The sequence below is a fragment of the Cervus canadensis genome, chromosome 10 (genome assembly GCF_019320065.1).
Source record: "Cervus canadensis isolate Bull #8, Minnesota chromosome 10, ASM1932006v1, whole genome shotgun sequence".
NCBI lineage: Eukaryota > Metazoa > Chordata > Mammalia > Artiodactyla > Cervidae > Cervus > Cervus canadensis.
The window spans coordinates 9,024,270-9,046,401 of NC_057395.1; the positions used below are offsets into that span (position 1 = coordinate 9,024,270).

Here is a 22,132-nt window from a genome sequence, read left to right on the forward strand (position 1 = left end):
ACTACAAATGAGTGCCATTCTAATGATAACCCCCAAAATTAAGTTTCTGGGGATAAGATTTCTCAGGGTAGCTCTAAAGAGCCAACACTGCTTGGCAGGGGCTGTACTCCAAAATAGACAGGAGATAGATCTCCTGATCCCTGAACAAGGAGGGACTTGAAGCATCTTGAGTGAGACATGTTGTTTCTGGGTAAATATCTCCAGCTAAGTTAAAGAAAGTCTCACAGTCCTCAAGAAAAACGTTCAGACCCTACAGGATCTCAAAGAAGGAGCTGCAGAGCTCTCGGGGTGGCTACAATCTCTTTCTGGGGGATGGGGAATTTGGAGTTGGCTAATGCCCATACTAACCCCTGTTATTATTGATACTGCCTAGGATTGCTCCATGTATTATAGATTGTTTAACCCATTTTGTCTCAACATGCAATGCCAGTTCAAAAAGGATATATAAAATTACACCCAACCATGGAAAACATCACTCACCCTTAGATGAACACCATTATAAGGACTCTGAGGCTTCAGACTAGCAAGAAGGGAAGGCCCAGTGCCCCTCACCATCCCAACTCAGCAGGAAATAGCCAGAGAGAGCTTGACGCCTCTATTCCCTAAGAAATGGGCCTCCTATCTCTTGAGATGGGAATGTTAGTTAGAATAGGAAGAATAGGAAAAAGGAGTCCAAAATGGTGGTGGCTAAAAGACAAAGAAAGTCCCAGAATATTGGAAATAAAAGCAAAAGTAAACAAATGGGACCTAATTAAACTTAAAAGCTTTTGCACAACAAAGGAAACTATAAGCAAAGTGAAAAGACAGCCTTCAGAATGGGAGAAAATAATAGCAAACCAAGAAACAGACAAAGGATTAATCTCAAAAATATACAAGCAACTCCTGCAGCCCAATTCCAGAAAAATAAATGACCCAATCAAAAAATGGGACAAAGAACTAAACAGACATTTCTCCAGAGAAGATATACACATGGCTAACAAACACATGAAAAGATGCTCAACATCACTCATTATCAGAGAAATGCAAATCAAAACCACAATGAGGTACCACTACACGCCAGTCAGGATGGCTGCTATCAAAAAGTCTACAAGCAATAAATGCTGGAGAGGGTGTGGAGAAAAGGGAACCCTCTTACACTGTTGGGGGAAATGCAAACTAGTACAGCCACTATGGAGAACAGTGTGGAGACTCCTTAAAAAACTGGAAATAGAACTGCCATATGACTCAGCAATCGCACTCCTGGGCATACACACCGAGGAAACCAGATCTGAAAGAGACACATGCACCCCAATGTTCATCGCAGCACTGTTTATAATGGCCAGGACATGGAAGCAACCTAGATGTCCATCAGCAGACGAATGGATAAGAAATCTATGGTACATATACACAATGGAATATTACTCGGCCATTAAAAAGAATTCATTTGAATCAGTTCTATTCCTATGATAATTCTCTTGTTTATCTTAAACATAAATAATATTTGACTTATTTCGGATGCTGCGGGAGTTGGACAGGAGTATAACTAGAGAACTAGAAGAAGGTATGTTGCCAAAACCTAAGAATTAAATTTAGACATTGATTTCTGAAATCCATGGTAGTCAGTGGCATCTCTTTCCATTGTTTGGATAACAGTTGCTATCTTAAATATTTTTTCTTACATATAGCTAATGAAAAATGTGAAAGCATGAGCAGTCATAGTGAAAAATATCCTTCTTCCTCCTTGATTCATCATGTTCCATAGCTTGAAAAAACAATCTCTAAAGGTCTATGTATTTCTTTTATTTCTGGCTATTTCCTTCTTCTACTGCCTCCATCCCTGTGGAACGATCCGCCTGCACCTGACACTATTCTCAGAAAACGTGGCGTTCACCCGCTTCTCAGGCGCTGGTAGCAATTAAGGCTGGAAACCCAGACTCAAGCAGTCACGGGTGTGCAGCTGTCACTTGGTGGGTGACTAAACTTTCTCTGTCACTGACTTTGTCACCAGTTTATCTTTCACCCTCAGGAAAAGCTCCAAACACCCACATCGGTTTGGGTCCTGACAAAGTAGGCGGCCTTATCTCCTTACCACCCTCCTCTGCCCTCAACTCTGCATCTAACCAGCCAGACTGTAGGATCCCACAGCCGCGCGTCCTCACCTCCGGTCTTTGTACGAGCTTTTCCCCTCCATCTTCTGTACTTTGTCCTGTCCTTCAGGCATCTGCTTCCACAGCACCTCCACCAGAAAGCTGGCAGTACTGACACGAAGCTGGCTGTCCCTTCTGAGTGTCCCTGTGCTGTCTTTTATATCTGTTTTGTATTTGTGAGTCTGTGTGGAAGTTGCCTGTTTGTCTGTTTTTCCAGTTGAGGGCATATCATTTTCCAGGGTGGACCTGGGTCGCCTTCATCTTATAATTGCAGTCCTTGTCCCAGCACCTTTGCACACAGTTACTGAGTGAACCAGTGAAGAATGAGGAAACCAGAAATCTGATGCTCAGCCACACATGCACCATGAGCAGATTATAGAATTGTAATCTTGTATTTCACGTCATGCCACCTATAGATAGATTTCATTTTTCGGAACACTAGGAAAGGTCTCAGGTTTTTTCGTTTTTTTGTTGGTTTGTTGTAACTAATACTTACTTAATTCAAGTGTTTTAGGTAAAGAATATAATTCTTTCCTTTTCTTTCCAGTTGAGGCTGAATTGGCATCTGATGCCTTTCAAGTATCTTCTCGAAGCTCTTCAGATGGGTCAAATGTGTATGATGACCAATTTTTGCAAGCAAAAGCAGAGTATCAACAGATTTTGTTTAAAAATATAAGATTTATAAAGATAAATACTAAACGTTTCCCTACTGGACTGTTTCCATGACATTTCATTGTTTCCCATTAAAGATAATGAGAAAATCTTTTTGAAAAGAAAATATTTTTGTGTTACGTGTGTATGATGAAAATTTACATAGTATTTTAAGTGCTGTTTCTCTGCATCTAACTTACTTTTAAGCAGATTTAAAAACCAGCAGTGTTGAGTTTTCCATATTCTAAGCGATATTGTTAGTTACTCAATCGTGTTCAACTGTTTGCAACCCCATGGACTGTAGCCCACCAATCTCCTCTGTCCATGGAATTCTCCAGGCAGGAATACTGGAGTGGGGAGCCATTCCCTTCTCCAGGGCATCTTCCAGACCCTGGGATCAAACTCGCGTCAGGTGCATTGCAGGTGGATTCTTTACCATTTGTGCCACCAGGGACGCCCTTTACAGACTCAGACTGAACCCTAATACCCGCTGTTTAAGCAGCACCCAACGAGCCAGACTTGTCATTAATATTTAGTGGTGTTGATTGATAGCTTTTTTGTATGTTCACTTTTTACCACTATATATAGACCCAAAGATTTAGATACTGCTGTTATGGCTACCATCCATATTTTGATGTGTTACAATTGTTAGTAGTGGCATAAAACTTACTATAAGTAACTTTAAACACAGATTCAAAAGTACTTCCTCATGGAGAAATAAGGTTTGCCTGAGTTTTCGCCTTTTAAATGAATGAACTTTTATATATTACATTTTTATTTTTATTTAGAAGATAATATCTTTACAATATTGTGATGGTTTCTGCCATACATTGACTTGAATTGGCCATAGGAATGCATATGTCCCCTCCCTCCCACCTCCCTCCCCGTTCCAGCCCTCTAGGTTGTCACAAAGTGCCAGCTTTGGGTTCCCTGCATCATACAGCAAATTCCAAAAAGACACATGTACCTCAGTGTTCATTGCAGCACTATTTACAATAGCTAGGACATGGAAGTAACCTAGATGACGGTCAACAGCGGAGTGGATAAAGAGCTGTGTGTTATTCAGCTCTAAAAAGGAATGCATTTGAGTCCGTTTTAATTGACTTCTGATTTACTTTTGGAGACAGTGTTAAAATTAGAGAAAGTTCTTCGTTCCTCATGGCAGTGGCTTCTCCTGTTGCAGAGCCCCGGCTCGAGAGTGCAGGCTCAGCAGTTGTGGCGCTTGGGCTTAGTTGCTCCGCAGCCTGAGGGATCTGCCCAGACCAGGGATCGAGCCCCACGTCCCTTCCATTGGCAGCGGATTCTTAACCACTGGACCACCAGGGAGGTACACGTGTTCATTTTAAACCAGTGCCTGGGAATCCCCTGGTGGGCCAGTCATTAGGGATCTGGCTTTCACTGCCAGGGGCCCGGGTTCAACCCTGGTTTGGAAATTAAGATTCCACAGTCAAAAAAAAAAAAAAAAAGCAGTGCCTATAATTGTGTTGGTCATCTTACCGTTGAAGGAAGAGTATTCTGCCCCCCTCCCCGCCCCCGCCACAGACGTAACTCAATAAAACTGGTCTCATGTTGAATGAGAAAATAAATCTAACCTGGAAAGATTCCTGAGTTGGTTCTTGGGCAGAAACAAATGAAGAACAACCTTAAACCCCTCCCTGCTGGCCCTGGGGGAGCTTCGAGGGGAATCTGACTCCTGTTACTTCCCCCAGAGCCCGTGTGGCCAGTGCTGTCAGCAGAGCTGCTCCTGGGGCGAGGAGGGCTCTGCCTCACACACCCGCCCCACGCAGCTCGGTCACTTTCCCCTCTATTGAGTTTTCTTTATGGACTTCAGACTCAGGTGTGGGGACTCCCCTCGTGGTCCAGTGGTTAAGACTCCATGCTTCCACTGCAGGGGGAGTTTGTTCCATCCTTGGCTGGTGAACTAAGATGCCACATACCATTTGTGGTGTCGCCAGGAAAAAAAAAAAAGAAACGGGCTGTGATTTTGATCGCTCATGTCCTAGCCCCTCTTGATATCACCTGGAATTGTATTCGAGGGCTAGGTGAGCAAAAGGCACATTTGTGAAAATCTACACTGGTTAAAACAGGATACACAGGTTACCTGGTTTCCTTGATTTTTTTTTCCCCCTGGCCCATCCTCCTTTTGTGAGCTGTGATGAGAGAGGACACAGAAACACAGTCAAATGGTATCAGATAAAACAGCAGCACACTCAGCCATCTGGATACTTTACATTTTAAAGCTGGACTCAGCAGTAGCCCTATGGGAAGTAAGACAAAGCATTGACTTTTAAATATAGACTTTTAAACGATCTGTTGTTTTCTTTTGGAACTAGAATTAGAATAGTTAATACTCATCCACAAACCATTATTATGTGTACATTATTGTTGCAATTGTGATAATAGAAAATTTTATTTATTTTTATGCCAACTTATATTGTGAGAACACATTTAGTCAGTTTGGGTTTTATCAATCCTGTTATGCTTGTCCTTGGAACATCTTTCGCGTATTCGAGGTTTGTAGTTGAAAAGTTTACTGTAAAAAAAAAATCAAAAACAAAAAAATGTATTGTTTTTACAGAATAAATTTATTGGAATGTGGGAAAAAAAAAAAAAAAAACAGCAGCACACTCAGCCATCAGATTCCCTCCTGTTTTTTTTGTTTGTTTGTTTGTTTTGTTTTTTTGGTGAATGCTACACAGCTTGTGGGATCTTAGTTCCCCAACCAGGGATTGAACCTGGGATCTTGGCTATGAAAGTGCAGAGTCCTAGCCACTGAACCAACAGAGAATTCCCAAATCGCCTCCTGTTTGATGGCTCAAAAGAAAGCTGATAAGTATTATCAAAGACACAAAAGACATGAGATTGGATCAAACAAAATGGCCATTTCATTCTGCTCCCATGTAGTCGTTTGTTTGTTGTTTTTTTTAATATTATTTATTTAGCTGCACCAGTGTTCCCTACGACATGTGGGATCTTTAGTTGGGGCATTTGAACTCTTAGCTGTGGCATGTGAGATCTAGTTCCCTGACCAGCAGTGGAGCTGGGTCCCCTGCATTGGGAGCTTGGAGTCTTAGGCACTGGACTACCAGGGAAGTCCCTCAACAAGTATCTTTGAGCACTTATTATGTGCTAGGCAACATCTAGAAGCTAGGAATGTAAAGTGAAAGCATTACAATATCTCTGTGAAATGAAAGCTTTGCAAGAATATTCTTTCTAGTATTGATCCACATGGCATAAGTCTGGATGCAGCCTTTTCAAGATGAGATTAGTTAAGATCCATATAGTCAAAGCAGTGGCTTTTGCAGCAGTCATGTATGGATGTGAGAGTTGGATCATAAAGAAGACTGAGTGCCAAAGAATTGATGCTTTTGAATTGTGGTGCTGAGGAAGATTTTTGAGTCAAAAGGAGATCAAACCAGTCAATCCTAAAGGCAATCAACCTGGAATATTCATTGGAAGGACTGGTGCTGAAGCTGAAGGTCCAGTACTCTGGTCACTGATGAGAAGAGCCAACTCATTGGAAAAGACTCTGATGCTGGGAAAGATTCAGGGTAGGGAGGGGAAGGGGACAACAGAGAATGAGATGGTTGGATGGCATCACCAACATGCCATGAACTTGGGCAAACTCTGGGAGATGGTGAGGGACAGGGGAGGCCTGGTGTGTTGCAGTCCATGGGGTTGCCAAAAGTTGGACATGACTTGTGACTGAACAAGAATAAATTAATAGAACCACCTGATGAAATTGATGCACCATCATAAAAAAGAAGAAGTTTCAGACATTATCATACTAGCAGTTTAGCAAATTTACACCCACCTTCCAGTGAGGGCTACTAGAATGGTCAGTTCATACAGCACAAGGAAGAGTAGTCCCCTCTCGCGACAAATAGAGAAACCCTGCATGCAGCAACGAAGCCCCAGCAGAGCCAAAAATAAATAAATAAAAAAATTTTTAAAGAAAGGTGAAAGACAATGAGGTACCATTACACACCAGTCAGGATGACTGCTATCCAAAAGTCTACAAGCAATAAATGCTGGAGAGGGTGTGGAGAAAAGGGAACCCTCTTACACTGTTGGTGGGAATGCAAACTAGTACAGCCACTATGGAAAACAGTGTGGAGATTCTTTAAAAAACTGGAAATAGAACTGCCATATGACCCAGCAATCCCACTTCTGGGCATACACACTGAGGAAACCAGATCTGAAAGAGACACGTGCACCCCAATGTTCATCGCAGCACTGTTTATAATAGCCAGGACATGGAAGCAACCTAGATGCCCATCAGCAGATGAATGGATAAGGAAGCTGTGGTACATATACACCATGGAATATTACTCAGCCGTCAAAAAAGAATTCATTTGAACCAGTCCTAATGAGATGGATGAAACTGGAGCCCCTTATACAGAGTGAAGTAAGCCAGAAAGACAAAGAACGTTACAGCATACTAACACATATATATGGAATTTAGAAAGATGGTAACGATAACCCTATATGCAAAACAGAAAAAAGACACAGAAATACAGAACAGACTTTTGAACTCTGTGGGAGAAGGTGAGGGTGGGATATTTCAAAAGAACAGCATGTACACTATCTATGGTGAAACAGATCACCAGCCCAGGTGGGATGCATGAGACAAGTGCTCGGGCCTGGTGCACTGGGAAGAACCAGAGGAATCGGGTGGAGAGGGAGGTGGGAGAGGGGATCGGGATGGGGAATAAGTGTAAATCTATGGCTGATTCATATCAATGTATGACAAAACCCACTGAAATGTTGTGAAGTGATTGGCCTCCAACTAATAAAAAAATTAAAAAAAAAAAAAAAAAGGTGAAAGAATGTCTCCTTGAGAAGGTGAATTCTGCTCAGTTTTGAAGGATATAGAGACCAACACATCCAATAGACATTTGTTAAGTATTTACAATGTGTCGGCCGTGAGACCACATGCTAGTTGGGGAGCCAGAAGATAAACACACATATAAGTAGTCCACCTTCAAGTCTGATAGTGTATAACCCAGGCAGAGACGTTCCACAGCCAACAGCTACATTTAGTGCTCAGAGGCAACAATAGAAATGTGCTCATTCAAGTTCTGTTCCAGGTGTGGGACCTACAGCGCCAGGCCTGCTTCTCTAGCACATACCGGTGACATTTTGACCTACAAGAATCTCCTGCGTTGATTTCTTTCTGTGTGACGTCAGGTGAAGCACAGGCAGAGAAAAGAGTTGGAAAGTGTGCAGCTCAGTGAACATCCATTGCAAGCACACCTGGGCCCCCAGCATCCTGCATCCCTCCTCAGGTGCCCCTGGGGTCCCTCTGGCTCCAACAGTTGCCACTGTCTTGATGAGAACAGCAGAGATTTGTTTGCCTGTTTCTGAACTTCATACAGGTGGATATATATACAGCGCATGCTCAGTGCATACTCTGGTTCTTTTACTCAGTATCATGTCTGCAGTCTGTATTCAGAGAGTGTAGGTCAGTGTGCATTTATTGTCTCTGTCAGTGTTTTTTGTTTCCCCTGTTGTCGTCTTTCATTGTCTGACTGAGTCACAGTTTATTTACCCATTTTCTTCAAGCACATCTGGATCCTTTCCAATATTCTTTTAATAAATTACATTTTTGCTGAAGAAAGAATCAAAGTGAAAATCACACTAAAAGAGCTTAGCACCAGCATACTTAAGCAAAAGGTAAGTCTCAAAGATCTATTTCAGATAGATGGAAAACTATCCCAGGCAGAAGGTCGGAAATGAAGGAAGAAATGAAAAACAAAGTGGCAAATATTTGAATAATTCTAAATGAACATTGGCTATATAAAAACAAAAATATCTTGTAAGGCGTTAAAATAAATGATAAGCAAGGCACAAATTATCAGACAGGCTTTGTGTTGTCCCTGAAGAGTGTAAAACTGGTTGATATGAAACTTTTAAGCTCCATAAGAAAGCTAGTCTCGAGGGTAAAAAGCATTACTGAACTGAAGAGGGTCAGCATTGTATAGTGACAAAAGATTCAATTTACCAAGAGGATATAAAGGTATATTCTGTGACCCAGCAATCCCATTCTTAGGTGCGAATACTCCAGAGAATCTCTTAAGACATACGTGTGAGTGTTCAGAGCTTTTTTCTTCCCCCAGTGTAGGGGCAGGGGATTTAATCAGGAAAGAAACCTTGGTGGAGGACTAGCCTAGGTGCTAGCATGTTCTCTTTCTTGGTGGGTAGTGAAGACATTGATATTTCTTTATGTGCTAATGTTTGTGATCATCAGACGCCTCTTTTCTGCACTGTTTTCTAACTATGTTATCTAATTTCCTTTTATGGAGTTGTTTTCTTTCTTTCTTTTTTTTTTAGGTGTTTGTGTTTTTTTGGTGAAGGGCTTAATTGCCTCTCTATATCTTCAGGTTTTTCAAACCTTAAGTAAACATTTGAAAAAATGTCCTCAGTGCTGAAGGCAACATAAGATCTGAGAAAACACCAAAGGCCAGTGTGTTATGTATGTGGCCTGTCGAAAGCAGTGTTGACCGGTTTTCTCAAATTCACAGGTCAACTTCGAGGAATTTACGGATGGTTTCGGGGCTGTGTTGTCATCACAGGCTGGTCTTGCCTCCTCAGATAAAGACAGTGGGTCTATGGAGTCAGGGAAGAGGCCTTTGTGGTCTTCTTTTCGTCTCTTTCTGTGATTCTGTGACTTCTGGAATGTGATGTTGTACCTGAACAATGCAGCAGGTCTATGATCCCCCAATGCATGGACTGGGACCATGGACTGCAGCACCTGGGTTTTTTTCTTCTTTGGGCTCCTTATTTGTTAAATGGTTCTGTAAGGGAAAAACTCTCGTGTTTTCCTCTGCACTTCACAAAATCCTGTGAATACCCTGGCGCTTCTGGTCACCAGATCTGTGTAATTTCCCCCGCACCAGGCCATTTGGCAACACCAGCTGGGTGTCCTGCAGTTCAACTCCATTCTGACACCATCCCCCTGGACACAGCTGCAGACCCCACAGGCTAAGACAGCAATGCCTTCAGACAACAATCTCAAGTCCAGCTTGTCACCTGTGCTTCTGACCCACTGGCTAAAGATCAGAGGTGCCCACGGCCTCCTCAGGTTCAGTTAATTTGCTAGAGGAGTTCAGGGCAACCCATTAGTGGATCAGCGGTTTATTGCAAAGAATGTAACTCAGGGTGAGAGGTGCATGGGCTGTGGGAAGAGGCTCAGAGGCCCCACACCCTCTCCAGGGCTCACTCTTCCCCAGTCTCCCCTTGTTCACCAACCCAGAAGGTCTCTGAATGCTGTCCTTTCGGGGTTTATGGAGGCTTCGTTACACAGTCATGACTGATCCAGTGATGGGGCATCAGTGATTGAATTCAACATCCAGCCTCTGACCTCCCTAGAGGTCAGGTAGGGCTGAAAGTACTAACCTCTAATCACATCGTTGGTTTCCCTGGCAACCAGCCCATCTCAAGGTGTGGTTCTCAAAGTCAGCTTATAAACCAAGCATAAACTTGGGTGTGGTTGCTCTCATCACTTTGGAAATTCGAGGGTTTTAGAAGCTGTGCAAGGGATGGGAGGAAGACCAAATTCATATTTATTGTAAGTCACAATCTCACAAATGCCAAGTAATATCTAATGCTGTCCTTACAGTGAACGGTGTAGACAAGATAAAGTGGATGTGGAGAGGTGGAAGAATTTGATCATCCAAGGCGCAATGCAGGTGTAAGGTGCTGGCCATGCTGGGAGGCTGGTGGAACAAGCAGGATGCCACCAGCTGAGGCAGCCCTCCGCCTGTCTTCTGTCTCAGACAATAGTGCTCTGTGCTCCTCGGACTTGTTAGAATCCTGGTTTCCAGTGGGGTCAGTGGAACAAAGGTAATATTTCAAAACAAGTGAAGAGGGGCTTTGATACTGGTCAGGAGTGGAGGGAGAATTCTGAAGGGAGGCCCGCTTGGAGGTGTGGCCTGTGGGTCCAGTGGGAAGGTGATGGTGGACGTGCTCCTTAGAAGATGGGCCAACTCCTTGGCTGGCAGCGCCTGCTGTTCTCTGGCCGGATAACCGGTGGAGGCTGCATCTGAGCAGTGCTGGGAGGGAGAGTGCAGTGGCCAGCGGGTCCCTCCTTCCCCCACGGGGCAGGGGTTCAAGGTGTCTGACCCGCACAAGCCCCTGGTCTGCTCCCAGACCCCAGGAGGGGCCTTGGTCGGGAGCAGGTGCATGACTGGGGCAGGAGGTGCCATTGGGAGGTTTGGGGCTTACGTACCTGTCATGTAGATTCCAGTGAGCCCCCCAGCGCCCCCCACCCCTGAAATCCTGTGGCTGATCGTTCCCATTACTCAGGTGAGGTTTTCTCGTCTGGAGCTAGGCCCTTGAGGAAGCACTTGCGGCCTCCCCTGGGGCTGAAATCGGTTGGTGTCCCACCGCCCCCTGCTGGAGCCACTTGGGAGCCCTGACCTGGGGGAGACAAGCCTGTCGGGGGAGGAGTCTGATAAGGGGGCGGGGTCTGATAGGGGCGGAGTCTGATAAGGGGGTGGAGTCTGACCAGGGGGACGAGCCTGACAGGGGAGGAGTCTGATAAGGTGGTGGAGCCTGATGGGAAAGGAGTCTGACCGAGGGAGAAGTCTGACCAGGGGGAGGAGCCACCTTGTCAGTGTCCGCCGTGGGACCTGAAGGGTCCAGTCATTGGTTGCTTTGTCTCAGGTATCTCTTCCCTGAGGTGGGAAGAAGGCCACTTGCCTTTCCCAACTTGGGGTGTGATCCTGTGACCCTGGACGTGAAGGTGCCTGAGAAAGGCCACGCCCGTGTCATCGCTCCCTTTTCTGTGCTGGAACTCCTGTGTGTGGTAACTTGTGTCCTCTTCATGACTGGTACTGTTCCCTACCAACCCCCGTTTTGTTCTGTGTTGCTTTTCTCTTTCAATTTTCAGAGCTTTCCTCAATTACCCAGTCAGTCGGTGGGTTAGTCATAGGCTTGCCTGAGGTGGCTTGGCCAGGGCTGGTGCACACGGGCGGCCCCTGTTGTGAGAGTCCAGCAAGCCCTGCGCCCACCCTCCGCGGCTGTGTGCTTCCCATGAGGGCCACCCTCCTGGCCTCTCCCATGGGCTTCATCCCTGCTTCCCCGGCCAGTCCACAGCATCCCTCTCTCCCGCTTTCTAATCTGCCTGCTGGTCCTTCCCACTGTCTCCTGCCATGATTGGGAACATGTGCTCCACGAATGTGCGTGGCACCCTTGGGCCAAATGCCTGGGGTTTTCAAGAACATTCTGCTTCTCAGTAGTTCTGCTCTTTCAGTGAAGGCCATCACAGAACACATAACCAAAATATTCTTGTTGTTTTGTTTTGTTTTTTGCTTGTTTAATCTTTTGGATATGCCGCTCAGCATAGTGAGATATTAGTTCCCTGACTGGGGATTGAACCTTTACCCCCAGCATTGGCACCGCAGAGTCCTTACCACTGGACCACCAGGGAGATCCCAAACCAATGTATTTTTCCCTTGTAGAGTTTGGCATTCTGCTCCTATGAATAAATACTCACACACAGGAGGCACAAGGCGCGGCTGACCCTGTGGTCTGCGGCCGTCTGGGCAGCGGGAGGGGACTGGACCTTCCCACTGAGAGGCCGCAGCTCTGTGCCCTGTGGGTGGTGAGACGCTGCCCCCTCCTGGCCTGACTTGCCTCGTGGACACGTTCCTAGAGACGCATTTCCCCCTGGTGGAGGGAGGAGGTGACACTTTCAGAGAACATTATTAACCGGTCCTAATGTGTATGATTTCTGGATGTCTTGTTGCTCTGAGGAAAGGGCTGAGCAGCCAAAACCATGAAGAAAGGGGACACCACATCAAGGGCAGGTGGGCCTCTGGACACGGACCAGGGGATCTCAGGAGGGGAGAGGCAGGAGCCCACTGAGGCCAAGGGTGCAGACGTGGTGCTGGGTCACGACCTGCAGTGATCGGCGAGTGGCTGAGCCCCAGGCAGGAGTCTGCGTGCTGTCAGGCGCACCTGGTTTCCCGAGTGTGTCCCCAATGCCCACTCCCACCTGACATGGCCTTTCTCTTCCCGCTGCTCCCCGCTCAGCAACCAGCCACAGCCTGTGTGTAGACAGAAACCAGAGCAGGTGCGGAGCCTGCATGCAGGCCCCTGCTCCCTGCATGGGGTGCTCAAGCCTCCCGTTTGCTCCCTGTCAGTGGGAACGGCTCCTCCTCTCCAGCAGCCCCGGGAGTTCCCACATGGGGAGAGTGTACAGGGCCGGGCCCTGCCCGTGATAAGCTCACAGGGTCCAGGAACATGGTCCTCCTGCCCTAGATGTCCTCTGTCACATGGAACTCAGCATCTTCCTCCCCAGACTCCTCCCTTGTTCTCAGTTTCTGTCCATCGCTGGCATCACTGTTTCTCCTGGAGGCCCGGTTGGACCCAGCCTCCTCCTCTGATGCTCCCATGGTCAGGGGCTGCGGGCCAGTTTTGGGTGAGGAGGAGAGAAGGGAGATGGTACTTGGTCCCTGGGACCATGACCCACCTGTGTGAAACGGTCTGTTTTCCTGGCCTGGCCTTGCTTCCTGGGACCCTATGCCTTTCTCTCCCGCTGGCCCCTTCTGGTTCGTCCCCTCCAAACCCGCGTTCTCTCCTGGTCCCAGCCCAGGCCGCACCCCCACTCCCCAGTCTCTCTGGCCACTCAGATTCCTGCAGAGGCAGTGTCGTTTCTTCTCTGCCTACGGAGTCCCCATTGCTCCGCAGATGTGGGCAGGTAAGGAGGAAAGAAGAAAGTGCAGGGGTGTATTAGGGCTTAAGCGAGTCTCAAGAATCCCTAGCTGAAGTCCACACCTGCCTCTGCCCCTGACTATAGACTCATGCGGAGTCTGAGCCTGCCTGGCTGTGCTGAGGTCCTTGCCCTCTGTGTCCTGTCCAGGTGGGGTGCTGTGTTGAAGTGGGGTCGGGTGGGTGGGAAATCACCTTCTGGTCTCTAGAGCTGGCCCTGGTCTGCCAGACCATTGGATTATTGGAAGGTTATTTCTTTGTGTAAAAATCTAGATTTTTGAATTAGTTTTCTAACACATAAGAAAAGCCTATTTTGCTTGGAAACACTTAAACAACACCTAGACTTTATGATGGAAAGTCCTGTCTCCCAGCCTAGCTGTCTCAGCCCCAGCCCCACGTTGGCCCTTCCCTGTGTTCTTCTGACATTTTCTCTGTCTGTCCCCGAGAGCCAGGTCGCATCTCTGAATCTGCATCTTCATAAGCACAAGTGGGTCCAGGGTCTGTTTTAAAGACCCCACGTGCCTCCCATTTTCTTTCCAGTTGCCTCCCGGGCTGTGCCCTCAAAGGACGTGAGCGGCTCTAAGTGGAACGGCCGTCGGAGCCAGCCCGAGCCCTGTGCACTGCAGGTGGAGCCTCGGATTTACCGGAGCAGCCGGTCACACCCAGTGCAAGGAGCCAGCTCTGCCGCTCCGCGTCCCTGGAAAGCGTGGAGGTCGGTGGACCCCCCCGGGCACCTCTCCCAGTCACTGCTCACATGACATGACACGACACCGGAGGATGGGAGAGGGCATCTCATCGCTGGAAGAGCAGCTATTTGGGGACCTACATTCGGTTTTAAGGTGTCTCTGTGTCTCTCTATCTGCAGGGCAGCTTTGGCCACAGAGCATCCTCTTTCAGAAACGGGGGCCACGGGGCATGCCCTCTTCACTATCACCCCCTCTCCCGGGCCTGCAGGAGGAGGGAAGGTTAATCGGCTGAGGGTAGAAAGGGCAGGTGTGCCACAGCCACGGTCACCCGCGCCCAGCACTTGGACCAAGGCTCACCCTGCACAACTAGGCGGACTCGTGATGGATGCCCCCGCGGACTCTGGGGCCCTGACTGAGACTCCTTGAGCTGTCCACTGCGGGAGCCTTCGGGCCTTCATGTCAGAAAGGACATCCACGGGGCAGTCCACCCCCTGCGGGTTAATCGTGGCTGATGTCCACTTTCTTACTTTCCACAGAGTCTCAAGTATGATGAAGAAGCCGACAGTGCGAAGGAGCCTCAGAATGAATTGTTTGAAGTCCAAGATAAAGCCTGGCCTGTGGTGATGCCCCCTTTGGTCAGTGCTGGGCTGTCAGGCAGCAGGCTGCCAGCGAAGGGGAGTTTCCTGGGAGGTGCCCAGTGTGGGTGGTCTCTCTGAGATTCCTGAGGTCAGACCCTTGGGCAGGGGCCGCTGGCTAAGAGAGCAGCTAGTTGCTTGGCTAGGGTCACAGCGATCCTCGCGACCAGCAGGCATGGGCCAGGGGACTCCTTCCTAATGTGCCAGGCCTGGGCCAGCAGCCTCCCCACTCACCAGAGGCCCTGACTGTGCCCCATGTGGAAGGCGAAAGGTGGCTCTGGTCCTGGGAACCTGGCAGAGCTCCCGGAAGGCAGTCACAGGTGTGCTCAGCAACGCTGGGTGCACCAGCACGTGGGTGTGCGGGCTCCTTAAGGACGCCTCTCACCATGGTGAGTCACAGGGCAGAATGTGCAGGACCATGGCTCCAGCGGGAGGCCAGAACTGACCTGGGGCTTCTCCTGAGTGAGAGGTCTGCACTGGTGCTGAGCACCGTCCAGACTGTGGTCCTCAGGGCCGAGGCTGTTGTTGGCTCAGGGCTGAGGTTGGGGACGTCAGGCGAATGAACCACGTGTCTGTGCTACTGGATGAAGCAGATGGACCTCTCTGTGTCCAAAAATCACTTCCTAAATTAACTGGACTCAGAGTAAATGTAGGGGATGAGAGGAAGGGCTCCGGGGAGGTTATTCACTGAGTGATTTTGGGCTCTCTGCCCAGAAACAGGTTGGGGTTCTTCTTTCCATCCAGGTTAGAACTGACACTCGTGAACAAACACTAATGTCAGACCTTACAGGACTTACTTACCTTCTCTGCCAGCCCTGAGAACACACCCTGGCGTCAGAATTGCTTTTCCCTCTTTTTGGTTTCTGCCTTTGTTTATTTACTTATTTTTTAATTTAAAATGCATTTATTTGGCTGTCAGGTCTCTGTTGTAGCCTGCAGGATCTTCATACGTCATTTGGGACCTTTCATTGCAGTGCTCAGATTTCTCTTTAGTTGCAGGGCACAGGCTTAGTTACTCCACAGCATGTGGAATCTGAGTTCCCTGACCAAGGATCGAACCCGAGTCCCCTGTATTGCAAAGTGGATTCTTAACCACAGGACCATCAGAGAAGTCCCGTTTTTCCATTTTTACCTAGAACGTTCAGATGTTTTAAGCCGGAAGGGGTCTTGGAAGTGGCCCTCCCCTTGTGTTTTCCTCAAGCCGATATACAGCATCATTCATGAGCAAGGAAGCCTAGCATCCCTCAGGAATGGACTTTCTGATTATTATTTGGGTTATCACAGTAAACGCCAAGATGACTCCTCTCTGGAGAGCTCCAGACCACTGACCGAGAGCCGGGGTCTGGTCAGGTGCAGGGGACCCTCGTCCTGTGTTGGGCAGGGTGGTGCAGTCTGGGCATTGAGGGAGCTCTGCTTTGAAGCCTTGCTTATCTCAAGAGAGCTCTTTGTGGCCACCCCAAGGTCTGTCCTCTCCCAAAGGGGGTTTCTCTGGCAAAGCTTCATAAACCTCAGTAAGCCACCTGGCTAACCTAGAAAGGCTATGAAACTTTGTTGTCTGTCACCCAGACTTGCTGCTGAGTCTGCATCTCAAAGACCCCTGTGGCTCCTGATGTGAGGTGGTATGGAAACAGCCCACCTTGGGGCATTTTTGATGGGAGAAAAAAATAAAAAAGATAACACTCAACCTGCATCCAAACTAGATCTTTGTACTAAGTTCCAATTTACAGGAGATATTAGGGATGGAAGGGCAGGAGGAAGGCGACTGGGGGGAGGGCTGGAGGTGATCCAGCGACTCTGGGGGAGTAACCACACACACAGGGAGGATTCTGCATTGATGCTGAGTTGAAGAAATCAGCTGTCGGGAGGCTTGGCTAGAGAACTGGGACATCGTTGTTGGGTTGTAGGGCCATCGTCACACTGGGGTCAGGAGTGCATACGAAACACTCAGGGGTGAGAACATGGCAGCTGGGATTTGCCTTCAAATACTTGGGCCAGGGACTTCTGCGGTGATTTATTGTCTAGGACTCTGCACTCCCATCGCAGAGGCCCCGGGTTCCATCCCTTGTCTGAGAACTGGAGCCCCCATGCTATAACTAAGAGTTTGCATGCCAGAACTGAAAAGATCTCACCTGCAGCAACCAAGACCCAGAGCAGTCAAATAAATATTACAAAAACAAAATATATGTGGGCAAGAACAAACAGGTAGATGAAACCAGGACGAGAGGCTGCCCAAGGGACAGGGTCATTGGCCTTTGTTGGACTGTGCTCTTTGCTTTGGGCAGGTTTGAAGACCTTCTAGACGTTAATTTTTTAAACCTGGACTTGTTATTCTAAGTACAAAGCTTGTAGGTATGCTCCTAGGGCTACAGCTTCTGTAGGCTCCCTTCAGAAAATGCCTTCCCCACGTGCAGCAGAGTCCCCCCTTTATTGTGAAATTTTGCATAGAATTAAGTTGGAAGAATTGCACGGGGAGCCTCGTGTAGCCACCATCGGAAGCTTGACTCTCCCATGTGTCTGTCTGCCCATCTGTCAGTCCATCTGATTTCAGAGTGAAATACCGCCTTGATGTGTTTCCCCTGCTTCAGGCCAGCTACCAGCCTGGGGTCCCGAGGTCTTTGGGATCCCCCGGAAGCCCGGCAACCTCTCCTTCGACACCCTCGAGAGTCGGGCCTGGGGCCTCTGGGAAGAGCTGGGTGTGGGCAGCAGCGGCCACCTCACAGAGCAGGAGCTGGCCCTGGTCTGCCAGACCATCGGGCTCCAGGGCCTGGCGAAGGAGGTGAGAGGGGATGGGAGGGACCGCCCCGAAGGGCTGGGTGTTTGTGGTTGGTACTGGGCCTGGAAAGCCCCTTCAGCCTCAGCCCCTGATTCAGTTGTCACTGTCCAGCCTAAAATCCTGTGCTGAGTCCCGGGGCTTGTGTCGAGGGTCTGTCTCGGGCCACCTTCACACAGGACGCTCCTCTGCCTGGAGCTGTCTCCCCTCTCTGGCCTCCCTAGGCCTACCGCCCAGCCCGTGGGTGGTGCCCATAGCCTCTGGCTGTGCCCCCGGGCATCTGTGTTCAGCCCTTCCCTCCTTCAGGGCCCAGGGGAGGAGGGGGCAGTGTGAGTGAATTTGTGTTAATGATTGTTATCTCTCTAGGGACCAAATAGTGCTTGGAACATGGTAGGTGTTTATACTTCTTGATTGACTGGTATGACTTAAAAGGAATTAGGGTGGATCCAAAAGAGATGACCCAGGAGCAAGTAACAGACCTGACAAGTGAAGTGTATTGTTTCCACTGCTTGTTTTCATCAGGTGAGGCCTTAGTGGGTTTAAAGGGAGAACAGGCAGTTTGCAAATTTAGCAGGAGTAGCAGCGACTTCCAAAAGCTTGAGTGAAGTGGGCTGGGAACTCCTGCTGCAGAACACTACAGCTTGGTAGGTTAGAGGTCTCTGGAGTTGCGGACTGTTGTGAGCCAAGCATGGGAGTGGGCACAGAGGAGAATTTGAGCTGAATGACAGACTTCAGAGGACCTGTGATTGGGTGAAGAATAAGACACAAGACTACTGACTGCTGGAGGAAAAATGAGTTATTGAGAGCTCATCCTGGAGAGAAGTAGGTCTGCAACTTGAGATTTCGTCCCTGGCCTTGTTCGGTAGTGTTTTCATCAGTTAGTTGGGCGTAGAAATCAGTAGCGTGCTGGTAGGGTGTGTGGAGGACACAGAACAGTAGGAACACTTTGCAGTGACTGTTTAAGGATAGATGCTGATAAACGAGGAACTGATGTGCAAGAGGTCTGCAGTAAATGTGAGGGAAATGGAAAGTCCTGCACTCAGGTTCCCAAGTCCTTCATTTGTTCCTGCAACAGATATGCACTCAGCAGTTATGAGCTGATAAAGGGCTCTGGTGTTTCTGTTGTAAACAGCAGAATCAAGAGGTTTGCCCCTGTGGCCCCCAGCAGTGTCATGCAGAAGGCAGATGTTAAAGGCAGGTAAAGCGGGTCAGAGTACCTGCCGTAAAGGAAAACACCACACTTGGAGAGAGAATCGTGTCCTGAAAACATCAGTAGATTGAGAAATCCGGGAACTTCTCTCTGAGGAAGAGACATTTCAGCTGGAGCCTGAAAGAGCATGTTTTAGTGAGGAAGTAATTTTGGGCAGAGGGCATTCTTGTTGGAGGAAACAGCATGTGCAAAGGCCCTGAGTCTTGAAAGTGGGTGGGATGCCCAGGGACCTGGTCATTCCCAAAGGCCAGTGTGGCTGGAACTTAGTGAGCAGGCTGAAGGCGACACCAGGGGAGATTTTTAAGCATGGGGGGCTGGTGGTGGCATGTTTGTGGCCTCCATGTGGATAGTGGATGGTGGGATTGAGAGGGAGGATGGTGGTCATGAAGGTGACAGGAGAGGTGAGCCAGACTAGGGGAAAGGAGAACAGTTTACACACCTGTTTAGGAGGTGACTGAACAGGCCTTGGTCCAGTAAGGGAATGATTTTCCTGTATTTGTACCATGGGGAAATTCAGGATCCAAAATTCTGTGCCCTATCCTCCTAGTTTGGTTCTGGGCAGGACAGTCACTATTACCAGTTTCTGGTTAAAATTCTTTGTCAGAAGAAATATCAGTCAGTCAGTCAGTCAGTCAGTTCAGTCGCTCAGTCGTGTCCGACTCTTTGCGACCCCATGAATCGCAGCACGCCAGTCCTCCCTCTCCATCACAAACTCCCGGAGGTTACTCAAACTCATGCCCATCGAGTCGGTGATACCATCCAGCCATCTCATCCTCTGTCGTCCCCTTCTCCTCCTGCCCCCAACCCCTCCCAACATCAGGGTCTTTTCCAACGAGTCAACTCTTCGCATGAGGTAGCCAAAGTATTGGAGTTTCAGCTTCAGCATCAGTCCTTCCAATGAACACCCAGGACTGATCTCCTTTAGGATGGACTGGTTGGATCTCCTTGCAGTCCAAGAGACTCTCAAAAGTCTTCTCCAACACCACAGTTCAAAAGCATCAATTTTTCAGCCCTCAGCTTTCTTCACAGTCCAACTCTCACATCCATACATGACCACTGGAGAAACCATAGCCTTGACTTAGATGGACCTTTGTTGGCAAAGTAATGTCTCTGCTTTTATATATGCTATCCAGGTGGGTCATAACTTTCCTTCCAGGGAGTAAGTGTCTTTTAATTTCATGGCTGCAGTCACTATCTGCAGTGAATTTGGAGCCCCCCAAAATAAAGTCTGACACTGTTTCCACTGTCTCCCCATCTATTTCCCATGAAGTGTTGGGGCCAGATGCCATGATCTTAGTTTTCTGAATGTTAAGCTTTAAGCCAACTTTTTCTCTCTCTTCTTTCACTTTCATCAAGAGGCTTTTTAGTTCCTCTTCACTTTCTGCCATAAGGGTGGTGTCATCTGCATATCTGAGGTTATTGATACTCCTCCCAGCAATTTTCATTCCAGCTTGTGCTTTATCCAGTCCAGACCTTCTCATGATGTACTCTGCATATAAGTTCAATAAGCAGGGTGACAATATACAGGCCTGAGCTACTCCTTTTCCTATTTGGAACCAGTCTGTTGTTCCATGTCCAGTTTTGACTGCTGCTCCCTGACCTGCATACAGGTTTCTCAAGAGACAGGCCATGTGGTCTGCTATTCCCATCTCTTTCAGAATTTTCCACAGATTATTGTGATCCACACAGTCAAAGGCTGGCATAGTCAATAAAGCAGAAATAGATGTTTTTCTGGAACTCTCTTGCTTTTTTGATGATCCAACGGATGTTGACAATTTGATCTCTGGTTCCTCTGCCTTTTCTAAAACCAGCTTGAACATCTGGAAGTTCACAGTTCACATATTGCTGAAGCCTGGCTTGGGGAATTTGGAGCATTACTTTACTAGCGTGTGAGATGAGTGCATTTGTGCGGTCGTTTGTGCATTCTTTGGCATTGCCTCTCTTAGGGATTGGAATGAAAACTGACCTTTTCCAGTCCTGTGGCCACTCCTGAGTTTTCCAAATTTGCTGGCATAGTGAGTGCAGCACTTTCACAGCATCATCCTTTAGGATTTGAACTAGCTCAACTGCAATTCCATCATCTCCACTAGCTTTATTCACAGTGATGCTTCCTTAAGGCCCACTTGACTTCACATTCCAGGATGTCTGGCTCTAGCTTGGTGATCACACCGTCATGATTATCTGGGTCGTAAAGACCTTCTTTTTTGTACAGTTCTTCTGTGTATTCTTTCCACCTCTTCTTAATATCTTCTGCTTCTGTTAGGTCCATACCATTTGTGTCCTTTATTGAGCCTATCTTTGCATGAAATCTTCCCTTGGTATCTCTAATTTTGTTGAAGAGATCTCTAATCTTTCCCATTCTATTGCTTTCCTCTATTTCCTTGCATTGACCACGGAGGGAGGCTTTCTTATCTCTCCTTGCTATTCTTTGGAACTCTGCATTCAGATAGGTATATTTTTTTCTTTTCTTCTTTGCCTTTTGCTTCTCTTCTTTGCACAGCTATTTCTTAGGCCTCCTCAGACAACCATTTTGCTTTTTTGAATTTCTTTTTCTTAGAAATGGTCTTGATCACAGTCTCCTGTACAGTGTCACGCACCTCCGTCTATAGTTCATCAGGCACTCTGTCTATCAGATCTAGTCCCTTAAATCTATTTCTCACTTCCACTGTATAATTGTCAGGGATTTGATTTAGGTCATACCTGAATGGTCTAGTGGCTTTCCTTACTTTCTTCAATTTAAGTCTGAATTTGGCAATAAGGAGTTCATGGTCTTGTTTTGCTGACTGTATAGAGCTTCTCCTTCTTTGGCTGCAAAGAATATAACCCATCTGATTTCGGTGTTGGCCATCTGGTGATGTCCATGTGTAGAGTCTTTTCTTGTGTTGTTGGGAGAGGGTGTTTGCTGTGACTATTGTGTTCTCTTGGCAAAACTCTATTAGCTTTTGCCCTGCTTCATTCTGTACTCCAAGGCCAAATTTGCCTGTTACTCCAGGTGTTTCTTGACTTCCTACTTTTGCATTCCAGTCCCCTATAATGAAAAGGACATCTTTTTTGAGTGTTAGTTCTAAAGGGTCTTGTAGGTCTTCATAGAGACATTCAACTTCAGCTTCTTCAGCATTCCAGTTTGGGGCATAGACTTGGATTACCATGATATTGAATGGTTTGCCTTGGAAACGAACAGAGATCCTTCTGTCGTTTTTGAGACTGCATCCAAGTACTGCATTTCAGACTCTCTTGTTGACTGTGACGACTACACCATTTCTTGTAAGGGATTCTTGCCCACAGTAGTAGCCAGAATGGTCATCTGTGTTAAATTCACCCCTTCCAGTCCATTTTAG

The 22,132-nt window shown here is 47.6% G+C and overlaps 2 protein-coding genes and 1 pseudogene across 13 annotated transcripts in view; 2 read left to right on the plus strand and 1 right to left on the minus strand.

The window, feature by feature from the left end:
- The window catches only part of LOC122447860 (ankyrin repeat domain-containing protein 26-like), a 578,892-nt gene that overhangs the window by 299,448 nt on the left and 257,312 nt on the right, over nt 1-22,132 (minus strand). The gene's annotated exons all lie outside the window — the stretch shown is intronic.
- LOC122447871 overlaps nt 1-22,132 on the plus strand; it is a 318,875-nt pseudogene that overhangs the window by 279,947 nt on the left and 16,796 nt on the right.
- The window catches only part of LOC122447862 (ankyrin repeat domain-containing protein 26-like), a 378,001-nt gene that overhangs the window by 200,305 nt on the left and 155,564 nt on the right, over nt 1-22,132 (plus strand). The window lies entirely within an intron of this gene.